The following is a 26,160-nucleotide window of genomic DNA, read 5'->3' as shown; positions in this document are numbered from 1 at the left end:
TCTGTCATACTAACAGCTCGCTATAGTGATGAGTAAAGAGGAAAGCAATGACACATGAACAGTCAGATCACCCAGAAGTCGAGGTGATGGTGCATGTGTTTCAACACAGCTGTGCTATTTACACAGGGTCTCATCAGACTGTCAGAATTAGGGAAATCAAAGATCCCAACTTTGTCTCTCTGGCTATTTTATCAGTGCTTTCTAAAAACCTCCTATGCAATTTGGTGACGCTATAGGACAGTGTACAAGGTTATAGGATATAATCCTATTTGTTGCTGCTCTGCTCTGTAGAAAGCTGGATGAGGAAACAGAAGAAAATAGATATCCACACTTGGTGGTTATTTGTGGGATAGCAAGATGCAGTTCTTTTAAACAGGTCAAGGATTATATACTGCTTGAAAAATTAATGCATGAGAACAATTGATTTGGAAAGATAGTTGTCAGTATGCACTTAAATAAATTCTCTATAATTACATAAACTTAAATTAGAATATATTGGTATATGAATTAGCATAAAGTTGACATTGTCCTATTTACACTTAGGATAGAAAAATGCAGTGATACCTGTCTAGAAAACCAACTCAATTAAAACATATCTGTACCTAATAACAGTCTGGCTGTTTTCTGTTTCCTAGAATTGTAGAAAATGTTATTTTGAATATTTCTGACTTTTTTAAAATAATTCTGATGACACAGCAAGGAATGGGTTGTCTTTCCCCAGAGGCCCTGGACTCCTATTTGTACAAATGTGTGATATTTATTCATTTGTTTCATAAGAAATGGGATTCCTGGCTCATATTAAGTTCCAAATCATCTTCCACTTGCATACCTCTTAGAATGATTTGAACATGTCTCAAAGCAATCTGTGCCCAATGCCATCACTAAAAGTGAGCACTTGTGTTTATGCTTCTGTTCAATTCTAGTGTTCCCTACTGTTCTGATGTCCCTAACCACAGTCCAGTTTTGAAAGAAGCAAAGAGTTGTGTCAGCTGGTGTCATATCTAGGTTTACTGTAAATTGTAAGTTAATTAACATAGATTTTCAATTGCCATTTTTTGGCCCAAAGATGCAAAGAAATCTGCATTTAGAGAATAAATATTTGGGCAAGACTGAAAAGTGTAGTAAGTCACTGAGACAGTGTTCACTATGTTCAAAACTTAATAGTTGTGGCAGATGATGAGGTGCTACAACCAAAAAAAATGTATTTTGTGCTTTCAGAGAAAAATGGTGAGACTGAGACTGTGTTACCAGATTTTTTTTTTTTTTTCAGGATGACAGCTACATTTTTTTTTAACTTCCACAATGGAAGATATGTAGACATTGAAATCAGGGCATCAACTTGGGTCTATGATTCAGAGATCAGATGGTTCAGAAGTTAAGTAAAATTTTTTAAAAACTCACTATACTTCTTACTTCTTGATCTGTGGATGTAATTAAAAGTGGTCCCTCCAATCACTGAAAGTGTTATTAGACCCTTTCTGCCATGAATAAATTAGATGTCGTGAGTACTTGCAGAGAAGGTGCATCATCATATATGGGCAGTTTTGGGGACAGTCATTGGTTATTTCTTCAATGAAATTTAGGTGAGCCAGATACTGTGTAAACTAAATTCCAGCAACAGAAATTGAATAAGTTGACCTGTAGACTGTAAAAGGACATTGACAATCATAATAGAGAATTTGTATCTATGAAAAACAAGGTTACTTCAGAGTATGGGAAGAGTTTGCTCATTCATGAGGTTGGTATAGGGTATCTGGTCTCAGAGATTTCCAATGTCCATTTGTACTTTCCAGACAACTATTGAGGATGAGAAAATAAAGCTAGAGGAGAATCTGTTCATAATTTGGGCTAACCCCCTAATTAGTTACAAAATCATTTACTTATTAATTATCAAGTAATAGTTTACTGATAGGTCAAAGAATTCTCAAATCATATAATTATTATCTCTTCTTTTCCCCAGGATTTAAAATTTACCTTTCTCTTCCAAGGAAATTATTTCACTGTCTAGTGTTCTAACAAGGGAATTTGATCTTATCTCTATGGGTCAAGCCATATCTCTGTGAGAATAGAAGCTAGGTAATCTGAGGTGCTACTTAAAACTTTTTGTTGTCCATCTCCCTCAGGTAAGATGTTATCCGGAACAATAATGCTAAAAATGTTGAGGTTTTACCAAAGGATGAGTGTGACACTGTGATCCACAGCGGTATGATTTAGGTCTCTTGTGCCCTGACCTTGTCAATGGTGCCCCCTCCACATTTGACTGTTTCCTCTATTCATGGGATAGCATTTCCCATTCATAAGTCAATCAGTGTTGTAAACTACTCCAAGCTCTTCCAAATCAACCAGCTAACAGTAAGTATGGTTTGGCATGATTGGACATAGCAAAATTGAACTCCTTGAATCTATTTTAAATGGCAGGAGCCTAAGACTAGTTAACCTGTCTTTGACGAAGATTCTAGAAGCAGTATCATGAACAGCCATTGCTTTGGATAAAACACTGCCCCCTCCAGAGTAACTGAAAGTACTCTAAGTAACACAGGGAAACATGTTCCAGAACAAAGTCAAATTGAAAGCATAAAAGTTAACCAGGGGTCATGGTCACTAGCAGAGAATTGAGCACAGAGCAAATTTTTGTGAAATCTACAGATAGTTCTGCTTACTGCTCAATTCAATATTTGATAGAAAGTTGGATTGCACTTTTGTTTAAGAGCATCTTAAAAGCACAAAGCATCCTCTAATGCTCTCACAACTTCTGTTTCTAAATGTATATAACTGTGTCATTTGGAAAAATACTTACTTAATATAAGGTGTTTATTTGTCATTTTATTTAAAACAATGCAAAAGTCTTTCAACTGAAATTGCTAGTTTTAGTCAATGTTGTTACTCCCAGTTGTACTATATTCCAAGTGGGTTTTTATTCTTGTTGATAAATGTCCTGGCTTTTAGTTTGACCATTGAAATAGTGGGAATGGTAGTCAATCAAAATGTACTTCTGTGCATTTAAATGAACCTTTCGGAAAAATGAACAAGATTGAAACCTTTAAAAGGCCCTAGTATGTTCACTAAGTGCAGAAGCGATTAATCTTTACCCTTATGTTGGCAGCAGCCATAAAATGTATGCAATTAAAGTCTAAAATGACATATTTCTATGGCATATACTGTGAAGTCATCCGAGAGATAATAAAATAGGATAAATAGGATATGTGCACAGTATCCTGCAAATAAGAATCCCTAATAAAAGTGTTCAGCACAATACAAGGTGGACACATTGAACAGTTCAGTCAAATGTTTGTAATAATTATTTATCTGCTCTAAGATTGTGTTAATTTCTAGAATAATGGGAGGTGATACTTCTTTTTAAGTCTCACTGATTTCTATTATAAGTGAATTTTAAATTTGGAGAAGGGTGGTGACTAAGAAACTATCAATGACAATATTTTTGTTCTTTTGTATCAAAAGAAGGGCAATTTTATAACATTTCCAGTCAGAAATTATTTGAAATTATGTATGAAATAAAGGTTCTTATTTGGATAGGTTGCAGATAATTTTTTTCTTTCTATCTATCCATTAAGTAATTTTTACAAAAATTACTAGTTGTTACCCACTGTCTATTTTACTTTTATAGAATAGTAAGACTCAAGTCCTGAACAGACTACACTTCCCAGTCCCCCTCACTTATGTTTGTGACCCTATAATTAATTTTTAGCCAATAGGACACAAATAAATATTTTTCAAGCAATTTCTATGAAGGAGTAACCTTCTTGTCTGGTGTCTTTTTTTTTTCCTGAAAGCTGAGATCCTATTATAGTGATTAGTATTACAGCAGTCACTTTGGATGACACTGTGAAAGCTAGCGATTGAAGATGGATGAGTAACAACATGGACTGGGCCAAGGATGCTTGTAAAACTTCAATCAGAGCCCTAGACTACAAAGTTTGTGAAAAGGAGAAATAATATTTTTAACATTTGTCAGTAATTCTGTAACTCAGTTAAATTTAAAGCTAATACAGTAAGCAAAACCTTTAAAAACTATGTCATAATAAAGAGGTATTTGGTATTGCTTTCTTAATGGCAATTTTGTACACAGCAAGTACCTTTCTTTACAATGAATATACACATTGGAAATGTTACATTAGTGGGATAATGTGAATTTACTACATTTATCCTTAAAAGTGATTTTACCTCAGTTTCTTTTAACTAACAAAATTATTTATAATTGAGAAAAGGGTAAAAACAGGAATAGATAAAAGATGCTTCTTTGCATTGAAAATGAAGTATTTCCTTAAGTCAGGCAGAGCTGTGATAGCTGTCTACCTTGCAAGTATGGCTTTAAAATTATAGACTATAACTTAATACAAAAGAGAAGAAGTAGGAGAGGATATCAGGCACTGATAATGGAATAGAAAGGTCAGCATAGTGAAGAATGAGCAGGAGATAGAAGGGACACAAGGCATTAGCAACATTGCCAGCACCAGCACTGCTTCTTCCAGAAATACGCTGCAAGAGTAAGTCAGTCCCCCTGGATACTTACTCCTTCTTTATATTGGAATAGTTCACTTTTTAGTTCTCTTTTATATTTGAATTTCCATATTGAAATAATTTGATATATACACAAAAGAATGTATATATTCTAAATAGAAGCAGCACAAAGAATTCCCAAATGTGCTTCCTACTGCCTGTCAAATGTTAATGATGTTCAAAATCACAACATAGTGATCAAAATTAGGATATTAACATGGACATAATAGCATTCTCGACTCTATCAACCTTAATCAAAGTTTAACATTTGTTCCAACAATGTTTCTTTGCAGAGCAATATTCAACCCAGGCTCCCACATTGCATTCAATCATCATTTCTTCTTAGTCTCCTTTGATCTAAAACAGCTTTGCACTCTTTTTTTTTTTTTAATGCTATTGAAGCTTTTGAAGAATATTGACAAGGTATTTTATATAATATTCCTCAATGTCTGATGTTTGTTCATAATTTAAGTTATATATTTTAAACCAGAATACTACGAAAGTAACGCCATCCCTTTCTTGGTATTTTATATGATGAAGTACACAGTATTAGTACATTTCCTTATGGATTATGTTAACTTTGATCACTTGGTTGAGGTGTTGTCTATACTATGGGAGACTTATGTTTTAATGTTTATCTCAGAATGTACTTAATTTGTTCATCTGTATATTTTTTTCATCTATAAATTATTTAAAAGAAGATGGCTGACTATTGAACATCAAGGTAAATTAACAAAGACTGGGTTTTCCTGTCAAATTTAGCAAACAGATAACAGGACCAAATATACGAAACATTATTTTTCATAAAGGGAACAACTGTGCAGTCCTGTTGTTACCAAGGGAATGTAAACAAATGAGGTAAGTCTTATGATTGCACCAGCCCAAAACCTGGAAGAATTTTCAAGTTACTGTGGAACAGCAAAGAAAATACTTCACTGTCTAGAGGAAATCTCCAGGCAACAGTATAAGTTGGGCAAAATTAAGTGCTCCAGTCAACTTACTGAAATAGGACACAGAAACCAGAGTTTGGAAAGGTGAGGGAGGCTCATGTCGTGGGGTGCAGTGCACAGAGGAGAGACTTTCACAGGGAGATGGCTGTGGAGCCCTGCAGAGGTGTTCTTTCTTATAGCTTTAATTGATAATGATACACACATACGTGAGAGAAAACCTGAGTTTTGGGGAGTACCTGCCAGGTAAAGGTAGACAAAAGGAAAAAAACGAAGGCAAAAACAAAATTGGAGCCCCAGGAGTCTGGGAATTATTTGTGTTCCTACTGATCAGAAAAGGAAGACTTTATAACTAACAGAAAATTGGATAGAATTCTCAGAATGGCATTATCTTAAAAATAGGGCTAGATTAGTTCTAGACTATTGGTTGTTCTAGACTTGCTCTAAACACACGTAAAGCAAGCCTTGGAAGGATTCAACTGACTACAAGTAACTTGATGTATGTTACAACAAATCTAGCATTAAAGAATAACAAAAATATAACCAACAGTATAAATACACAATGTTCAGCACTCAATAGGAAATTATAAGGTAAGCAAAAGAGCAAGAGAATATTACCCCCCAAAAAGAGAAAAATCAATCTATAGAGTAAACTGAGAAATGACAAAGCTGATGGAAACAATAGACAAGACAGGCTAAAACAGCTGTTATGAATGTTTCATATGATCTAGAAGAAAGAAAAAAAAAAGTGTATGATTATGAGAGAAATACTAGATATAAAAATACCAGGAAAGTGACTTGGAAAGAGAGAAAAACAAAAAACAACTTGAAGCAAACTTGAAGACATGACAACAAAAGCTCCCAAAATGAAGTGCAGAGAGAACAAAACCTGATAAAAAAAATAAGGAGAGCTGGATTAACTGAAAGCAATAACAAGTGATTTAACATATAAATAATTGGACACAAAGAAAGAGAGAATAAAAGTATTGGAAGATAGAATGATTGAATTTTTTTAATTTAATAAAAAATATAAATCTGGTTGTTAAAGAATTTCAATGATCACCAAGTAAAATAAATCTATAGAAAATCATGCCATGACAAGTAACAATTAAAAGAAAATCTTAACACATTAATAGAAAAAAAGACAATATTTTTACAGATGATCTTTAAAGCATATGGTTATCAGAAACAATGCAAACCAGGAGATAGCGGAGGAAACTGTCAACCTAGAATTTTTATCCAGTAAATTATTGTTCAAAAGTGAAGGTAGGAAAAACATACTTGGTTCAGGAAAACAAAAACTAAGAAATTATTTCCAGGAGATACACATTAGAAAAACTTAAAAAATTTCCAAGTAGCAGAGGCATGATACCAAAGGGAAATTTGGGGTTACTCAAATGAATGAAGAGCATCAGAAGTGGTAAATGCAATATAAGCAATCCAATTTGTCTTATTTTCAGTCTATTAAAAAGGTAACTGACATAAATATAACAATCATATATGAGTGCAGCTACTCATGAAGACTCAAAATGCATAAAGAAAAATATGACAGTATCTGCAGAAGAGAGAAAAATTCATGTTAGAACTGGAGGTTTCAATGTCTTTTTTTTTTTCAGCAACTGATGGATCATACACACAGCAAAATTAATCTAAGAATTTATGAGGTAGGCATCTTTACAGAATGACTTGTAAGCTATACAGCTCTTGTGACGTAAGGTAGAGCTGGCTCAGAACTGGGTGTGGTAAGAGGAGAAGCATGAACCTTACTCACAGATTCCTCATCTAATTCTGGTCCAGGAAGTCCATGTCCAATGCAGGAAGAAAATCTTGGGAAGAAGGGCCTGGAACCCTCTCTTCTTCATCTGAGACACTTGATTACTTATAACCTTGATATTATTAGTAAAACTTGATATTTAGTAAGATGTCTCAGTTTTTGATGAGTCTGATTTTATGATTATTCCCTTGTATTAACTTGTTAAGAACTGCACTTAAAGCTTTTGTCCCAGGATGAGAGTCTACATGGAACAACACACAGTTGACTATGGTCTGAAGGACAATGGTGACTGGCCAGCAATCCCTAGGTATTATAATCAAGAAATAAATATTTATTAGACACTGAAATTTGAAGAATTATGTTACCCCAGCAAAGGTGACTAATATATCAGGATGTGTTTGAGATAAGGATTCCTTTTTAAGCAATCTATAAATAGATTTGCATTTTTAATTTAAAAGCCACAGACATTTTGTCTGGAAAAGTGGACAATGAGAAGGATGAAGATATGTAGAATCACAAAAGGTATGTGACAAGATATATATGCTAAGGAATGGCATGGCTCTCATTCCTTCTATAAGATTATTCTTGAATTATATAATGACCAAGTCACAATGTGATTTATTGAAAATTTTGAGAAAAACTAAGTCTATTCAGAAAACAATTCTATCAAAAATTTTCACATAGTTTTCTTTTTTTTTCTCCACTACTTTTAATTGGCAAAAATGTGGCAGAGGTGTGTAAAGAATAGCAAAACACACACACACACACACACACACACACACACACACTATTGCCTTATCAGCAATTACCACTATTTAGCAGTGAGATTTAGATTTGTTTTCCAAACCCATATTTTGCCAATCTCCTTTAAAATACAGATACATTCAACAAGTGAAATTTTAAACCCCAATGTACTTTTATGTAAAAATTATTTTTCTCCTTATGAACTGATTTTGATGGATAAATTGCAGTATTAAAGAGAGGAGTTCACATGCTAAAAGAAAATATTGCACAATTCATTATAGAAGTAAATTTCTAGTCTTCTTTGTGTCCATTCAAATATAACTGTCAGAAATCATGTTCCTAGCCTAGACTATCTTTCAGGAAGTTATGATAACTAAGATCATGATAAATAACACTTGATTTACCACTTAAAAATGATTTCTAAATAGTGCAATCAATGCCTATTTGTAGAAATGTGCAAAATCATCTCATAGGGTTAAAAAAAATAAACTGTAAGCAACTTAAAGCGATTGAATTACTGGAAGAGAGCAGGAAACATCTTAGGGGGCCATGAATGATTTTATTTCCATTAATTTTAGATTGAAATAAAACCTCTAATGTATTACACTGTCTTGCCCATTTTGTTTTTAAAGACTTAAGACAGGTAATTCCCAGAGACTGCAATAAAGTGCATACTTAGAGACCTTAACAGTAAAAGATCTACTTATGGTAACCTTCCTTCCCACAATATTTAACAAAAATGTAGACTTTCATAGTTCTTCATTAAAGCTATAGAGTAAAACTTTCTTTACATTTAACTAGGGCCAAGAAACTTTTCAAACTTTTCAGTTTTTCTCAGGATTAAATATATTAGCTTATATAGAAAGGTATTTGAGTGACAATAGTCCAGGAGTACTTGCCAAACATAATTTAATCTGATAAAAATGCAACATGAAGGGAGAAGCAGAGTTGAATGGGAATTTCAACGTGTATATCCTTTCTGGCCAAGAATGAATTTATCTCCTCTACTGATGTTTGTAATTAGCTTATTTACGTATCTGTAGCTTTTTTTCTGTTGACATTTTCTGGATATTTGTCATTGCAACTCGATTAAACCACTTGCAGTAGCCACTCATCAGATGTAGTCTATGAATCCTATATGCTATTCTCTCAACTTAATTCATTGCTCTCTTTTCTTTGTCTAGTTCACTTCTAAATACCCTTCAAAATTTAGCTACAGCATCACAATTTTCAGGAAGCCTTTTCAGAACAATTAGTGTGATTTAAAATAGCTCCTTCACACCAATAATAACCTGTACTTAACATATCTAACTAGGTGACCATCAGTATTCTATATGTGGGTCTTCATCAAGCTTTCCTTTACTCAGAATAAGAATTCTTAGACCCTTCAACTGATATTTTCAGGGAAAAAAATGAAGTTTTATATTCTAATATATTTACACAATTGAATATTCCAATAATAAAGTGATCTCAATTAAGAGATAATGGTATTCTGCTTCTAGCCAAGATGGAGTAACAGGATATGGATTTACACTCCTTCCCTGAATCAATTACAAAATATATGATAAAACAATTTTTAAGACATTGGGTATCAGTCAACTTAGCCCAGTGATTTGGAGAGACAGAAAATAAATCAGTGGAACTCTGTGATTATTGTGTTACTGCCTTGATAGAGTTTCCAGGACATTGTGAAGAAGTGAACAGAGATAGAGCTTAGAAGATATCCTGCATTTGAGACCCAGAGCTGAGACCCAAGGGAGACCATAGTGGCTGGAGTTCATAAAGCTGAGAACTGGAGAGGTGAATTTAACAAAGAGATATTGAAACTGAAAAAGAAAGAGAGATAAATGCATTAATGAATGAGAAAGAAGAGTGATGAGGAGAGAGAGAGAGTAAACACTGGAGCTCTGTAGGGAGTATTATATAGCAATAGTATTATTAGTATTCAGGAGAACACTGATCATGACCTGTATGTGAGAACACTACTCAAGGCTGGGATGAGTGAAGGAGGGGAAACACCTGAAAGGATGGCGGAGACTAGTGCCCAGTGCCCTAGAGAACAGGGAATAGCATCTGTTTCCCTCCATCACAGTGAAAACTGCACAATTCATGGATCATTGGTAAAGTATTCACTATTCATTAGTGGAAAAACTGTTAATACTTGAGTTACATCTGAAGTTTAGTTAATGTTATTGTATCAATATTAATTTCTTAGTTTTGATAAATGTACCATGATTATATGCTAATATTGGGGAAAGTTAAGGGAAAGGTATGAGGAAACTCTGTTCTGCACCTTCTTTGAAATTATTTTGTAAAGTTATTTTAAAATAAATTAAAAAAACAGGCAATTCCAAATGAAAGTGGGCTATAAAAAAAGGCTTTAACAGTCACATACAAAATATACTATTCCAGATGGCTAATAAACATGGCAATGTACTCAATTTTATTAGTAATTATAGAAGTTCAGCTTAATATCACTACATCTTCACTGAAATAGATAAAATATATTTACAAGAATGCTCACGTGTGCACCAAAGTTACATGTATAAGAAAGTGCACGTGTGCAAGAATGTTTGTTGTATTCATACCTCCAAAATACACAGTGCTATATTAAACTTCAGTGAAGTCCAAACAGATAAAAACAATTCCACACTATTAAGTCAGGATAGTGGCTACTAAAAGAAAACTGGAAAGGGGCAGGAAGGGGGCTTCTAAGAGCTAGTAAGGTCCACTTTTGGAACAATATGGTAGTTACAGGCATGTGTGGACTTCATGTTAGATTAACGAGCCGTACATCATTTATTTCAGTTTTGTACTTCCCTCTATGTTTATTATAGTGAAAAAGTTTAAAAGTACTTAATTCAAAACAAATCTCTAAGTTATTTAGTCTTATCCTCAGTTCTTTCTTTGTTAGATTGTTTTCCCACATCACAGAATATCAGTGCATTGCTTCAAAAGGACTGAATATCTTTGAATTACTATAGGAGAGAATATCAGTAACTGCTAGGAAATCATTTCTAAAACTGACTGGCTGAAAGATTCTATTTGGCTTTATGTAGATATCTCTTCTCACTCATTCCCTCCTGTAGCTTAAAAAAATACAAAAATCTATCTGCGTTAAAGGCAACTACCTACCAAAATGTATCCGCAAAAACTAATTTTAATAAAAGTCGGATAAACGGAAAACAGAATGCATCTATCCCAGATTCATTAGAATTATTCTTTCAAATTCCAAACTCCCATTTGGGATTTGCAGATAGTAACTACTCTATTTAAAACAGATAAACAGCAAGGTCTTACTGTATAGCACAGGGAACTATATTCAATACCTTGTAATAGCCTATAATGAAAAAGAATATGAAAAAGTGTGTATATACACATATATATAACTGAATCACTATGTTGTACAGCAGAAATTAACACAACATTATAAACCAACTATATTTAATAAGAAAAACAGAAAACAAAAACAAAACAACCAAAAGAACTGTACTTTCATAGCCAAACCTAATGATTAATTTCCATGAGACCGTATTTCTGACTTGTTATTGACAGGAAGTTAATACTAACATTTTTTGTCTCCAGCAAGAAATAACATGTCTTGTAAGCAAATAATACCTCCATTTTATTTTTCTTTAAATTCTTTCATGAAAACATCATGTTGTTAATTGATCAGATTTATCAAAGATTACCTCCTGGGAGAGTAAAAAAAAAAACAGCTGTTATTAGACATTTTTACTGCATTTTGTGAGTGACTATCATTAAAATTTCATTTTCACACAGCCCGTGGTAGATCCAGGTTTTATGAAGACTGACGACTACATAATTTTCGGGGACTTTTTTCAAAAAAGAGAATATGAAAATATCTTACTTTTGCAAATTTTACCGAAACATAGGAGGATGTGAACACATTGCCCCTTCTTAGAAACTGGTCCAAGTTAAAAGAACTTCTGTTTCATGGTCAGTATGCTTCTGTACTCAGCATAGAACCTAGAGATTATCACTTAAGGCAGGTGTCAAAGAGAGGACACCTCCAGGGGAGGTAGCAGTGTAAATCAATGAAATGATCTGTGTAAATAAAACAATAGTGCAAGTGTAATTACAAATGGCAACTTGCATCTCGTTGTGACTGAAGTGACAATAGGAGATGATTAGACTTTGACACTCTCCCTAGTATAATGCAGAACAGCCAAATCCATTCACATTCTTATGTAGAATTGACTGGCTTACTGTTCCCATCTTGAACAAATCAAATAAATCTAGATCTTATGATAAATTTTCCATTCAAAAACATTAGCAACACATTCAAATTATTTTCCCAGGAAAAATATTTCCTTTTGAATATTAAACATTTGACTTTCATCAAGTCTGACACACGTGAAAGTAAAGAAAACTCACCAAAATGTGTCCTTCTGACTAGTCCCAGCCAATGATTGAGGCTAAAGATAAGTGATGAGTTAGCCTTGAAGGTCTTACTTTATTTGTAATGATTTAAATTAAAAGATAGCCAAACAAACAAATAAACAAAAAAGGTAGGGAACTTGTTAAGATCTGAAATAACATAAATTTAGGGCATTCTGATGTGATGGTGAAAAGCCAGTAGATTGCTACAAAAATTAAGGTCTGTAATATACTTGGGTCTGAGCTCTCTTCACCTTTGTTTGTTTTCCTAAAAATGGATCTCAAAGACAGCAAGTCGGTTACGAATGCTACCTATCTCAGTCAGATTACCTTTACTAGCCAAGAATCCATGGAGAGACTCCAGCTCTTACCGCCGTGTCCCAAGTTAAATGGGTCAAACTTTATCGTGAGTTTAAATGGATCTGTACAAAATGAAGACTGTGGAGAAGCAACAGTATTTACAACACACTTCACAGGTGATGTTTATTCAGGGGTAAAAAATAGGGTAAGTGCAGGCAGATGGATTCCAAAGAAATCATAAGCTTGTTTAAATGCAAATGTTCCCGGGGAGAAAAAAAACATTCAGAGAAGAAATGATACATAAATAAATTTCCTCTCAGCAGAATGTTTTCTTCAAGTTTACAAGAGGCAACCTCAGGTGTCTAATGGAGATATACTGAACAGCTAAAAGAGGACACCTTTGCGAAAGGAGTTTTAGTGCCTCTAAATGCCTGTTGTTGAGGGCACTTTATTTATCGACTGAATTGAACTTGCAACCAAATTACAATCTTACTCTCTTTGCATTTTGCGTCCCAATCTCGACTTCAAGATGAGTTGGCACTTCGAGGCATAAAAGTGTAATTTAGTCTCCCTTTTAATTCCCACTTAACTTCTGTGATAACAAGCAACTGCTTAGTGAGGTAATTAATGGGAAATTATGCTTTTTTTATTGGCAACTTGGGATGTACTTTCTAGGACTAAGACAGTAAGCGCTGATACCAATTATTTTCTACATCAGCTATTTGGTTGCAGGACCAATATTAAGCAGTTACCTGAAAGGTGGAAATGAAGTATCTCTCAGCCCATCAGGAGCTTTGTTGGGGTGGGGCATAAGTGACATGTAGCCACATATATATATATGTTCAATATAAATATCTTTTAACTTTTTGCATATGGTCTTATTATTGCATATGAGACGTGATTGTTAGACCATTTAATTCCACGGAGTACAGTGAAAAATTGCTTAAGGTAAAAAATGATGAAATCTTCATACCTCACTCACACTTTTCTGCAGTGGAGATAATGAATATTTAGCAAAGCAAGCTAGCAGTTTGCAAATGTGCAATTAAAATCCTGGCTCTTCTCTAATTATGTAACACTTAAGTTAAATGGTCTTAATAGACATATAATGATAGCTTTATAAACCTACAGTTACTTATAATCAAATGTAATTTCTATTTCAGTTTTAAAGCACCCATTAAATGTCTATTATGATTTTTAAGTAATTTGGCAGACATTTAATGAATACTTTAAAACCTAAATAGTAATTATTTCAAGAGACAACTGTTAACATAACATATAGGAGTAATGGAACTACTCATTTGAATACACAGTTTAAAACTAATTAGTGAAGTATATGTGCAATACCCAATGGCTTTACTACAAAAAGAAAATCACAATTTTAATATGATTTCCTCTCCTAGAATAGAAACCATTTTTCTAATTTTGTTCTGAGTCCTGTGACCTACCTGTCACGTTACAAAAATATAACCCAAAAAAGCTGTATCTTCTCACAATTCCAGGTATATTCTAGAAAAATTATTTCTATGCCAGGCAGAGTAAAATACATTAAAAAATTAATGTATTTTATACATTAATTCACTGTTATATTTTGGGTATGTTGCTAGGAAACTAAAAAAGAATGTTTAATATAGTCAGTTTTTCGTTTCAAGTTGTAGGTGACGAGTCAGTTTCCAATTTTTCAGAATAATGTTGTTAATTTTAACAGACGATTGCTGTTTCTCACTATGTGTAACAAGTATAAGTTCGCCACATCTTTTTGCAATGGAGATGCTTAAAATTCCTTAAAATGATAGAAGAAAGCTGTGTGTTATAGTCAAGTCACTAAAATTTTCTCATGAAACGGAGATCATTATTTTGGGGCAATGAAGCTTCATTCAGAAGCTTTATAGAAAGGTTTTCCGTCCTATTTCAAGTGTGATGTATTTTAATTTATAAAACTGAAATTGCTTTATTGTTCCTATTAGATACAGACATTTCAACAGTCCAAATTTCAAACTCAGGATGATATAATTACACAAATACAGATGGTTGTTTGAAAGTGAGGCCAATTTTAGCTCTAATGTTCACTAATAAGTATAAATTTTAATTATTATTATAGTATTCGATGTTAATTTTATAATCCACTTGTTTTCGTATCCCTGCTGTCTTAGCATCAAGGTCATTTGTGACTTTTCCTGTCCTAATCTTCCTTGCCTTATATGACAAGGAAAAATAATTTCTCCTTCTGTATTGGCACTAATTCTATAAAAGGATACATCCAAATATTAGAAACTTAATTGCAATGTGAAAGAATTGTGTGTATGTTTATATTTATACACACATACTTATATATGGAAATTTATGTGGTATAACAAGTGAATATATATATATATATACTCGTATTTATCAATATATCATAAAATAACACATTAAAAAATTATATCACATATATATTGAATGTAGAATATGAAAATATATGAATATGAATGTATATTTGAATATATTTATACGTAAAACAGTAAAACCCTCTTTACAAATTTAGAAAAAAATCTATTAAATTTATCTTGAGTTATATGTGAAATAACAGATAAACAATTTATAAGTTTATGTTAATCCTTACACAAATAATATTATGAAGTAGTACAGTGTGACATTTAGACACAGAGCTAAACAATAAGCTACTATTTTATACCGTCTATCCATTACAATGTTACAAATGAACAGACATCCAGTTTGTGATAAGCCCCGTAGTTAGTTGGATTTATGTGACTGCAGTTCAGCAGAGAGGTCTGCACCGGATATATCAATCTGCCAGGCATTTGGCATACACACAGTGATTAAAGCCATATAATTACTTGAGATCAAAAAGGGTTTGTACAGCTAGAGAAAAGAAGAACATCAAAGACTGAGTTCCGTGGTATCCCACCCTAAAAGGTCAGGAAAAGAGAGTAAACCAGCGGAGAAGACTAAAAAGGAGTAGAAGTTAGATAAAAATAAATGACTGGAAGCCAAGTGAAGCCATTTTTCCAAGAAGCAGATGATGTGTTATAAGCTCTTGATACATAAATATGAATAATGTGTCAGTATGTGTTATATATTACTGTGCTATAATAGCATAATAAATGTGCTATATGGTATTGATAGGTCAAGTTAAAGATTAAGTATTAATTATTAGATTTAACAGTGGAAAATTAATTGGTAACGTGGTAAAAGGAATGCACTGAGGTAGTGATGAAAAATTAGTAAAGGAGGTTCAAGAGATAAAGGGAGATGAAGAAATTTTGGTATAAATAACCATTCCAAAGTAGATTTTTGTAAAGGGAAGTTAAAAAACAATGGAGCAGCAACTGAAGTAGAATTAGAGTTGAGAGAATTGTTTAGGCCTATAATTATGTATTTATATGCTGACATTAAAGATTCAGTAGAGAGGGAAAATTCAAATATATATTAGAGAGTAAAATTTTGGAGAAAATATGAGGAGTAAAATATTGGAGTCAAGATTTTGCACAGGCAAAGGAGAAGGGGTGTAGTGCACAAAGGGACATGAAGACTTGAGCTACGAGTCTCATGGTTTATCCATATGAACCAGGGAGCAAGAAGAGTTTGGAGACATAACTACAGGCAGCAGGATTGATGGAGTGGTGAAATCCTGCAAGGGTTCTCTTGTGATTGACTCAATTTTCCTTGTGCAATCCGGAGTGAGATTATTATCTGAAAGTGAAAGATCAGCTCAGGGATTCAAATTCCAAGTTCAAGTGCTGCACCAACCATGAAGGACCTGAAAGTTTTCCATGTCTGCTCTGAAAGAAACCCTTATATCCCATAGCAGCAGAGCTGAGGTTACTGTAAAACAAACCCACCGTTTCATCCTGCAAATGAATAACAATGCAAATTGAATATCTAATCTCACATGATATCTGATGTTAAAGTGTGGGTATCTCTTGAGAAGGAATGGGGTCTTGAAAATTAAAATGGGACACTTGACTCTGATGACATACGGATATTGAACCCTTAATTCTACTGACTCTTATTGCCAGTAGAGATACTGTTTTCAGCTCCACCTGAAGAGATTGATCCTGTTTAGCCTGAGCAAGCTACAAAGTCCTCCCTGTGGTAGTTGCCTTTCAAGACAATACTGGTTCTTCTCAGGACCCAGCCCTCTTTTGTTCAAGATGAGTAATAAGACTCAGGTCCCAGCAGCCTCAAGAGGTGAAGTAGAAAGTATGATACATTAGGAGACACACTTCACTCCAAAAGAACTTCATGATCTTTCCAATTTATATAGACAGAAAATCCTGAGTTTATGTGTGGGAATGGATATTAATGTAGGTGAGGGATAGTGGTGGAAGGAACATAAATTTGGATCAGGCAGAATTAATGGATATAGGCTCACTAGGCAGAGATTTTTGCATTTAATGTCACAGCATGAGGGATTAGAAGGTCTGTAAGAGTTTGGTTGGCTGAAGCATGGATCAGTGGTAGTTTACACTGAATTAAGATGATGTGCCAGACTGCCTTAGTATACTGCAGATGAATGGATGCAACGTTTTAGGGAGACTGAAACATTAGAGAGTATTTCTCATGTAAGATCTGCTCACCCACCCTGGGACAGTCCAGACGACATATCTTTCTCCATGACAGTGAGAAATAAATTTGTTAGGGGAGCCCCATTATTCTTGAAGAGCTAGTGGTTGCCCTTGTTTGTGGGTCAGATATTACAGTGAGAACTTTTGCCATTGAATTGGGAAGCCTAAATATAATGGAGATAATTGAATGCTAGGGAGGCAGGGGGCAAGTGGTGGCACTTAATGACCAATGTCAAGGTGGTCATGGTTACCACAGTGGGAAGCCTAGTGAAAGTGGTAATCAGAAATAGACTCACAGAGACCTGTGGGGTGGGCTAGGTGGTTGTGGTGTCCCTGGAAGTGGAATAGATGGGCAATCTACTAAATTCTTACTTGATCTGCATAGTGGAAGAGTTCTAGGTCAAGGGAACACAAGTCTAACTCGAATCATAAAAACAGAGAGACACAGCCCCTCAGTTTCCAGAGTTGAGCAAGTTTATTGATCCAAGACCTTTCAAATAAAGGAAGGGGTGAGTCCCCTTGAGGAAGGATGACTTTATGCTGCCAAAATTTTATACTGTTAATCTTTCTCTTAGCCTTCCCCCAAAGGGACCTACAACCTTTTACGGGGTGACTGTGCAATGAAGTAAAGGAAATAATCAAACTTTTTGAGGATTACTGGACACTAGCTTGAACTGACACTAATTTCAGGAGAGCCAAAACATTTCTGTGGTCCATCAGTCAGAGTAGGGGCTTATGAAGTTCAGGTGATCAGTGGAGTTTTAGCCAGGTCCGTCTCACGGTTGTTCCAGCGTGTCCCTGACCCCGTCCTGTGGCTATTTCCCCCATTCTGAAATGCATAATTGTATGCAATACTCAGAAGCTGGCAAAATCTCTGCACTAGTTTCCTGACCTGTGGCTATTTTTATAGGAAAGGCCAAATAGAAGCGAGTAAGACTGCCTCTCTCTAGGAAACTGGTAAACCAAAAGTAATCCAGCATTCCTGGTGGAGTTACAGAGATATAGCCACCATCCAGGACTTTGAGGATGCATGGGTAATGATACCCACCATATCCCCATTCAAGTCATCTATTTGGCCTATGAAGAAAAGGCAGATCATGGAGAATGAAAGGGGATTATTATAAGCTTAACCAGGTGGTGATTCCAATCAAAGATTCCAATCTGTTGTACCAGATGTGATTTTTATTGACTAAGTATATTAACACATTCCCTGGTACCTGCTATGTAGCTATTGATCTGACAAATGCATTTTTTCCTACCTCTTAGTAAAGGCCACCAAAAGCAGTTTACTCTCAGCTGGCAAGGCCAGCAATACACTTGCACTTCCCTACCTCAGTCGTGTATCGATTCTCCAACCCTACGTCACAATTTAGTCTACAGGCATCTCGGTCACCTTTCCTCTCCACAAGCTTTCACACTGGTCCATTACACTGATGACATTATGCTGATTGATTGAGTAAGAAGGAGCAACTAACTACTCTTATTGGTAAGACGTTTGTATGTCAGAGGGTAAGAGATGTATCTGACAAAAATTCAGGGCCTTTTACCTTACTGAAATTTCTAGGGGGTCCAATAGTGTAGAACATGTTGAGATATCTCTTCTGAGGTGAAGGATAAATTGTTGCATTTACCCCTTCCCACAACCAAGAAAGAGGCACAAGGCTTAGTGTCTGCTTGGATTTTAGGGTGAAAATATTTTTTATTTGGATGTGCTACTCCAGCCAACATATCAAATGATGTGAGAAGCTATTAGATTGGAATGGAAGACAGAACAAGTGAAGGCTTAGTGACACAAGCCAGGCTGCCTGGAGAAAACACTAACTTAAATTTGTTTTTCACATCTGTATCTGCCCATCTCCTAGGTCATGGACTAGTAATGATCTTCTGAGATCTTTTATGTTCTTTTACACCTTCAGATGGTCTGCAAATATAGGAAGTAAATCATCAGTGAACACCATTTTAAATTGTTATTTTGGGTTTATCATTAAGAATGTATAATTTTTTTACTTGATTACTTGCCATAATACAGAATTTTAAGAGTTCTTAATTAGTTTAATCATTATGTTATCTAGTGGTTTTCAATAATAAAAGCACATTATATATCTTAACATGTGTTTTAGATAAAAACATTTGATGAACTATTCATAAGGTTTTAATAAGAATGTTTTCTGGTTTTACTGTGCTAAATAAAAAGGTTATAACTATTAAAATTAAGTATTATACTATCTATGAAATGAAAGTTTTGTTACACAGTTCTAAATGCTTTCTATATTTGTAGAAAATTTTATTTATTTATGAAGGCTGCTTATTTTATTGAAGATAATATCCTTTCTTTCCCCATCAGTTAACTTTTTAAAAATACAGCTGTTTTATAAAATCATTTCCATGGTGAAACAGAATACATAAGTTTCCCAAGTTTTTTTTTAGCTGAGATTGAAAATGTACTAACTTCTGAATGTATTAATAATTTAGCTATTCAAATAATAAATAATGAGTGGTTTCTCTTCAACTGCAAATAAAAACTCAAAGATTGTTTATTAGAAAAAATGACCTTTAGATGAAAGCTATTGAAAAGTCTAAGATGAAAGAGGATTTTTAAAAAGTGCTTAATGGAGTTCATATTATTGAATGTATTTTAGATAAAAATTTCTTTATTTGCTCTCCTCCCAGACCCTAACTCAATGTAGGGAGTATTTAGTCAGAAAATTTTTAATTTATGCTTAGCGCCATCAGACCCATAACACATACTGAAACATTCATATATAGGAGAAGAAAGCAAATAGAAATTGAGGCCAGTAAAGCAAATTGTAAACGTTAGCCTATTTTTCAGTATCTCTTGGGAGAAGTTTCCGGACCCATGTAAGAAAAGGGTCAAGAGTCTGGGCCAGAGACAGATTACTTTGATGTGTTAATACTTCTAGACCTTGTGTGCTTCATGGACTGAATGTTTATGTCACTCTCAAATTCATATGTTGAAGCCCCAACCTTCAATATGGTGGTATTTGGAGGTGGGGGTCTTTGGGAAATAATTAGGTTTAAAAGAAGTCATAGAACCTTATGATTAATGTCCTTAAGAGAAAGAGAGACCAGAACTCTCTTTCTCTGTCAGGAGAGGATGTAGCTAGAAGGCCATTGCTGGCTGAAGGTCAGGAAGAAGTTTCTTACCAGGAACCAAACCTTGCTAGTACCTTGATCTTGAACATCTCAGCCTCCATAATTAGAAGAAACAAATGTTTATTGTTTAAGTCACTCAGTCTCTGCTCTTTTCTTTTTTTTTTTAATAGCAGCCTAGGCTAAGAGATCTTCTTTCCTTTTGACTGGTGACATTCATATTGCCATTAGCAGCTTTCCTCATTAAATAACAAAGAGTTAAGGAGCTTACTTTAATTTTCAGAAGAAAAGAGAAATGTGGGGGTGAATACTCTCCACTGCACAATCAGTTTTTGCTGGGAAGTTTCAGAACAGAGCAGATGGAAGTAAGTATTGTGGAAACTAAAGCAGACTGCAGCCTTGGGGTATAGAGAAAGAAAAGAAAGAGCCCGCAGAAAGCCAGCCAGGAAACAAGAAACAGCTTAATAAGATAACAACACCCGCAAGTTGAGGAAACCAGAAAGTTTTCCACTGATACACTAAGATAACAAGTGCAGCATTTATAACAACATTTTCTCCCGTAGTTTATGTATGTACATGCCAGCGGCTTTATTCAGCCTCCTGGTTTCTCAAAAGAATTGTTTTAGTTTTTCCAACAAGTGTTTGTCTTTAATTGACTTCGTTCCTTGTACTTAAATAGCAATTTTTATTATCTTCAACATGTCACCAGCCCATTCGTGGGCTATATGCTTTTTGATACCATTTTTTTTTTCCTTTAATGGTGGTACTGGGGATTGAACCCAGGACTTCCTGCATGCTAAGCACACACATTACCACTGAGCTACTTCCCCACCCTGTTCCTTGTACTTATAAAGAAGCAGAACACAGCCTTTGAATAGAAATCCCATGAAAGCGCTTGCTTCTCCACGCATGTAGTTCATCAATTTCAACTAGTAAACAAAATATAAGACCTTCTTATTCTCCACTTTTCTTAGTTGATCTGCATTACTAACTAGAAAATGAGCATTCTGCTCCTTCACACATTTAATGGGATAATTAGATCAACCTCACTCATTCTCTCTGCTGTCATTGTGACTGCATTTAGTAGGAGTAAATATGCCAGTGTTAAATCACATTTCAGCAGAGAAATACAGTTTTTTTCTTTACATGCTGGTTGCAGAGATATGAAACATATCCACTGTCAGCCAAGTGCTAATGAACATGACAGTTATTCCTCACACAGTGTTCACTCAGATGCATGCAGTCATTTTTGTCTTTTTCAATATTTTCTTTATAATGATTATTGATTGTAGTCCTTCTATAAAAGCTATGCTTCATTGGCTTTACTTTGTACTTTACCTTACACATTTACTGTTACTATCATTCACTCTAAAAATATCTATGTATTAAGATATGCATATGTAAGAATAATAAAGCTTTGGTTATATATCCTCCCCATTTAAATGAATAAAACAAAACAATACAGTTAAAACTCCCTGATTACTTATTCTTTTTTATTTATTTATTTAACATTTTTTATTGATTTATAATCATTTTACAGTGTTGTGTCAAATTCCAGTGTAGAGCACAATTTTTCAGTTATACATGAACAAATATATATTCATTGTCACATTTTTTTTCTCTGTGAGCTACCATAATTTCCTACGTATATTTCCCTGTGCTATACAGTATAATCTTGTTTATCTATTCTACAATTTTGAAATCCCGTCTATCCCTTCCCACCCTCTGCCCCCTTGGCAACCACAAATTTGTATTCTATGTCTATGAGTCTATTTCTGTGTTGTATTTATGCTTTGTTTTTTTGTTTTTGCTTTTGCTTTTGTTTTTTAGATTCCACATATGAGCTATCTCATATGGTATTTTTCTTTCTCTTTCTGGCTTACTTCACTTAGAATGACATCCTCCAGGAGCATCCATATTGCTGCAAATGGCTTTATGTTGTTGGTTTTTATGGCTGAACAGTATTCCATTGTATAAATATACCACATCTTCTTTATCCAGTCATCCATTGATGGACATTTAAGCTGTCTCCATGTCTTGGCTATTGTAAATAGTGCTGCTATGAGCATTGGGGTGCAGGTGTCATCCTGAAGTAGGGTTCCTTCTGGATATAAGCCCAGGAGTGGGATTCCTGGGTCATATGGTAAGTCTATTCCTAGTCTTTTGAGGAATCTCCATACTGTTTTCCATAGTGGCTGCACCAAACTGCATTCCCACCAGCAGTGTAGGAGGGTTCCCCTTTCTCCACAGCCTCTCCAGCAATTGTCATTTGTGGATTTTTGAATGATGGCCATTCTGACTGGTGTGAGGTGATACCTCATTGTAGTTTTGATTTGCATTTCTCTGATAATTAGTGATATTGAGCATATTTTCATGTGATTATTGATCATTTACTTATTCTTAATTTAAGTATTTTCATAATATTTTATTCCATGCATTTCATCATATTTTAAAATATTTGTGGCTAAATAATATAATACAGTTCTGATATTTTATGTATTGTGCAAATGTCACCATATTGTGTGAATTCTTTGGCATCATTATTTCCTTCAAAATTGTGATTGCAATATTCATACTTAGAGCCCTAATTCATTCATTTTTACACCTATTTGATATTGTATTGTATGAAATGCTGGTTTAGACATTATTATATGTGTATCCTAGTGTATTTAAATCAGCATTAATCTGGAATTGCTGAGTCTTAGGACAAGAATATCTTTTGTTTTATTGGATTTTGTGAGATTGTTCTTCAGAGTAATTGAACCAATTTTTATTCTATCAGCAATTATACAAAAAATTCTATGATATGGAATCCTTGACATTCCATTAGTTTTAGTAAGATTTTAAAGAATTTTATTTTAAAATAATTTTTATTGATGATAGTATATATCTAGGGTCAAATGCAGAAATCTTGATAGGTCAAATGTGTATATATGTATATGTATGTGATTGTGTGTGTCTTTGAATACCACTCAGACCAAGATATTATATACTTCCCATATCACAGAAGAAATTTGCTTATTTTCCCCAACTCTGAGCCTTTAATAAAGTATCCTTCATTTGAGGTAACCACTATGTGGACTTCTATCACCAATTGATCAATGTTGCCTGTTTTTTAATTTCTTGGAAACAGAATCATACAGTTGGTGAAAGTAACCTACAGTGTTGTGTATAGAAGTAGTTAGTTTATTTGTACTGCTGTGTGGTTGTGTTGCACTTCATTATGTGAAAACACCAAAAGTTTTTAATCTAGTATTCTGCTAATGGATATTTGTACAATTTTTACTTATGGATATTATAAATAATGCTGCCATAAATATTTTGTGCTTGTGTTGGTGGAACCATGCGCTTGTTTCTCTTTAGTTTATACCTAGTAACACTGGTTTATAGGTGAGATTGATGCTTAGCTTTATTACATAATGCCAAACACTTTCCCAAGTGGTTGTAACAATGAACATTCCCACTAGCAGTGTCTGATAGTGTGTGGCTACACATTCTTTCTTACTGAGCAATTTCTCAGACCCTTATTGGCCATTTGTGTATCTTTATTTCTTAATATACATAGTTTTCATTTTACTTGTATTTTTGAAAATAGAGGTGCTGAGGACACATACATATCATTATAATATCATATGAAGTATTTTACTTCCCTAAAAATCCTCTAATCTCTACCTGTTTATCTCTCCCCCACAAAATCCCTGAAAACCACTGATTTTTTTTATTGTCTCCATAACTTTGACTATTCCAGAATTCACATAGTTGGACTCACACAGAATATGTAGCCTTTTCAGATTGCCTCTTTCACTTAGAAACATGCATTCAAGTTTTCTCTGTCTCTTCATGGCTTGGTAGCTCATTTCTTTTTGGCATTAAATAATATTCTATTGTCTGAATGTACCTCAGTTATAATTTTAAGATATTATTTTCATATGATACATTTCATTAATAAAAAATTATCAATACTTTACAAATGTGCTTGAAAATATCAACTTATAAATCCAAGCAGCTCAACTGAGTCAAATGGCACAAATGCAAAGAAAATCAAAGTAAGACATGTAATCAGAAAATTTCTGAAAGACAGAGAAAGAAGGAAGTATTAAAAGCAGCCAGAGAAAATGTTAACATTTGGGACAAAATTTGATGATTAGATTTTACCATAAACAATGAGGACCAGAAGACAATAGCATAACATCATTAATAAAGTAAGAGAGGAGATCTATAAGTCTATATCTATATCTAGCAAAACATCTTTATGCCTTTATAGGTTAATCAAAGTCCTTTTTAGCTAGATGAAGTCAAGGTGTTACGGAAACGACAGGCCAGTCAAGAAACAAGCACCACTCGGAGGGTTGGAGTACTCAGATGTATTACGCCGGCAGGCTCAGAGGGGCTTCTGCTCCGAAGCTCTGAGCACCTCCAAGACGTGCACATGAGGTTTTATAGGGTAAAGTACAAGCTTGGGGTATTCGGCCAATAGGCATGGAACAACTTTAGCAGCACCATTATCACAAAAGTGGAGGCAGGGAGGCAGCAAACCAACATTCCAAAGCCAGATATGTATCTTTGAAAATCCAGCTGGCTAGCAAAAACACATAAACAGCAAACCAACACTAATTAACTTAGATTTACAAGTTAGTCCAGCAGAACTCAGATCAGTATTCCAATACTTAGACTTGTGAGTTATCTTGTTAGCCCAGCCCAGCTTCTCCTTCACATTCCTAGACCTGTGAGTTATATTGTTAGACCAGCCCGGTTTTTCCTTCACAAAGGAACTTCGTCACCAACAGCACTGAACTATATGAATTGTTAAAGACCCATCTGTGTCTCAAGATAAATGACATTAAGTGAAAACTGGGATCTGCAAGATGGAACAGAGAGCACCAGAAATCACGAAAATAGGTGTATATATTTATGTACTTTTCTTCTCTTAATTTCTTCAAATTGTGATTGTAGGAGCATTAATAATAACATTGTTTTGTGAAGAAACTGACTTTAGTAGCATCATTGATGAAAAAATACTACAAAGGAAGAGAGCTACAAATGCAATTTTATTGCTTTAAGGATTTCAAGGTTTTTTTGGGGGGGGTTTAAGTAAGAAGGTATAATATTATGTCAAGGTGGACTTCAGTAAGTTAAAGATGCATAAAATACATGTTGTAATCCCAAGTGGAACCATTAAAAATAAAAAGAGATATAGCTGCAAAACCAGTAGGGAAATTAGAATGGCAGAAAAGAAGGGATGAAGTAACAATATGAAGATGTGATAACTAGAAAACAAATAGCAAGATGGTCAACTTAAACTAAAACATATTAATAGCTATTTTAAATATATGTGGACTAAACAAGCATATTAAAACCAATCCTTGTCAAAGTAGATAAATATTAGCACCCAAAACATGTTATCTACAATTATTTTAAATACAAATACTCAGAGAAGTTGAAAAGGAAACCAAAGTAAAACCTATAATTTGAATAAAAAAAGGGATAAGAAAGATGGGTTGGCTCTATAATGATTATAAAAAAACAGACTTTGAGACAAGAGGTATTATATAAAATACAGAGGTTTATTGCATTATGGTAAAATATTAATTTAAGAGAAATCAAATTTATCACAAGACTAAGACACTTAATAACAGCACTTCAATATATGGACAAAAACTAATAGCACTGAAAGAAGAAATTTTAAAAATTTATAATTTAGAGTTAGAGACTTTAACATAGCTTGTCAAAAACTGACGTCACCTAGATAAAATTTAGTAATTATATAGAAGATTTGAACAATAAATGGCATAAACTG

The sequence above is a fragment of the Camelus bactrianus genome, chromosome 1 (genome assembly GCF_048773025.1).
Source record: "Camelus bactrianus isolate YW-2024 breed Bactrian camel chromosome 1, ASM4877302v1, whole genome shotgun sequence".
NCBI classification, from domain to species: Eukaryota; Metazoa; Chordata; class Mammalia; order Artiodactyla; family Camelidae; genus Camelus; species Camelus bactrianus.
This window is presented reverse-complemented; position numbering follows the sequence as displayed.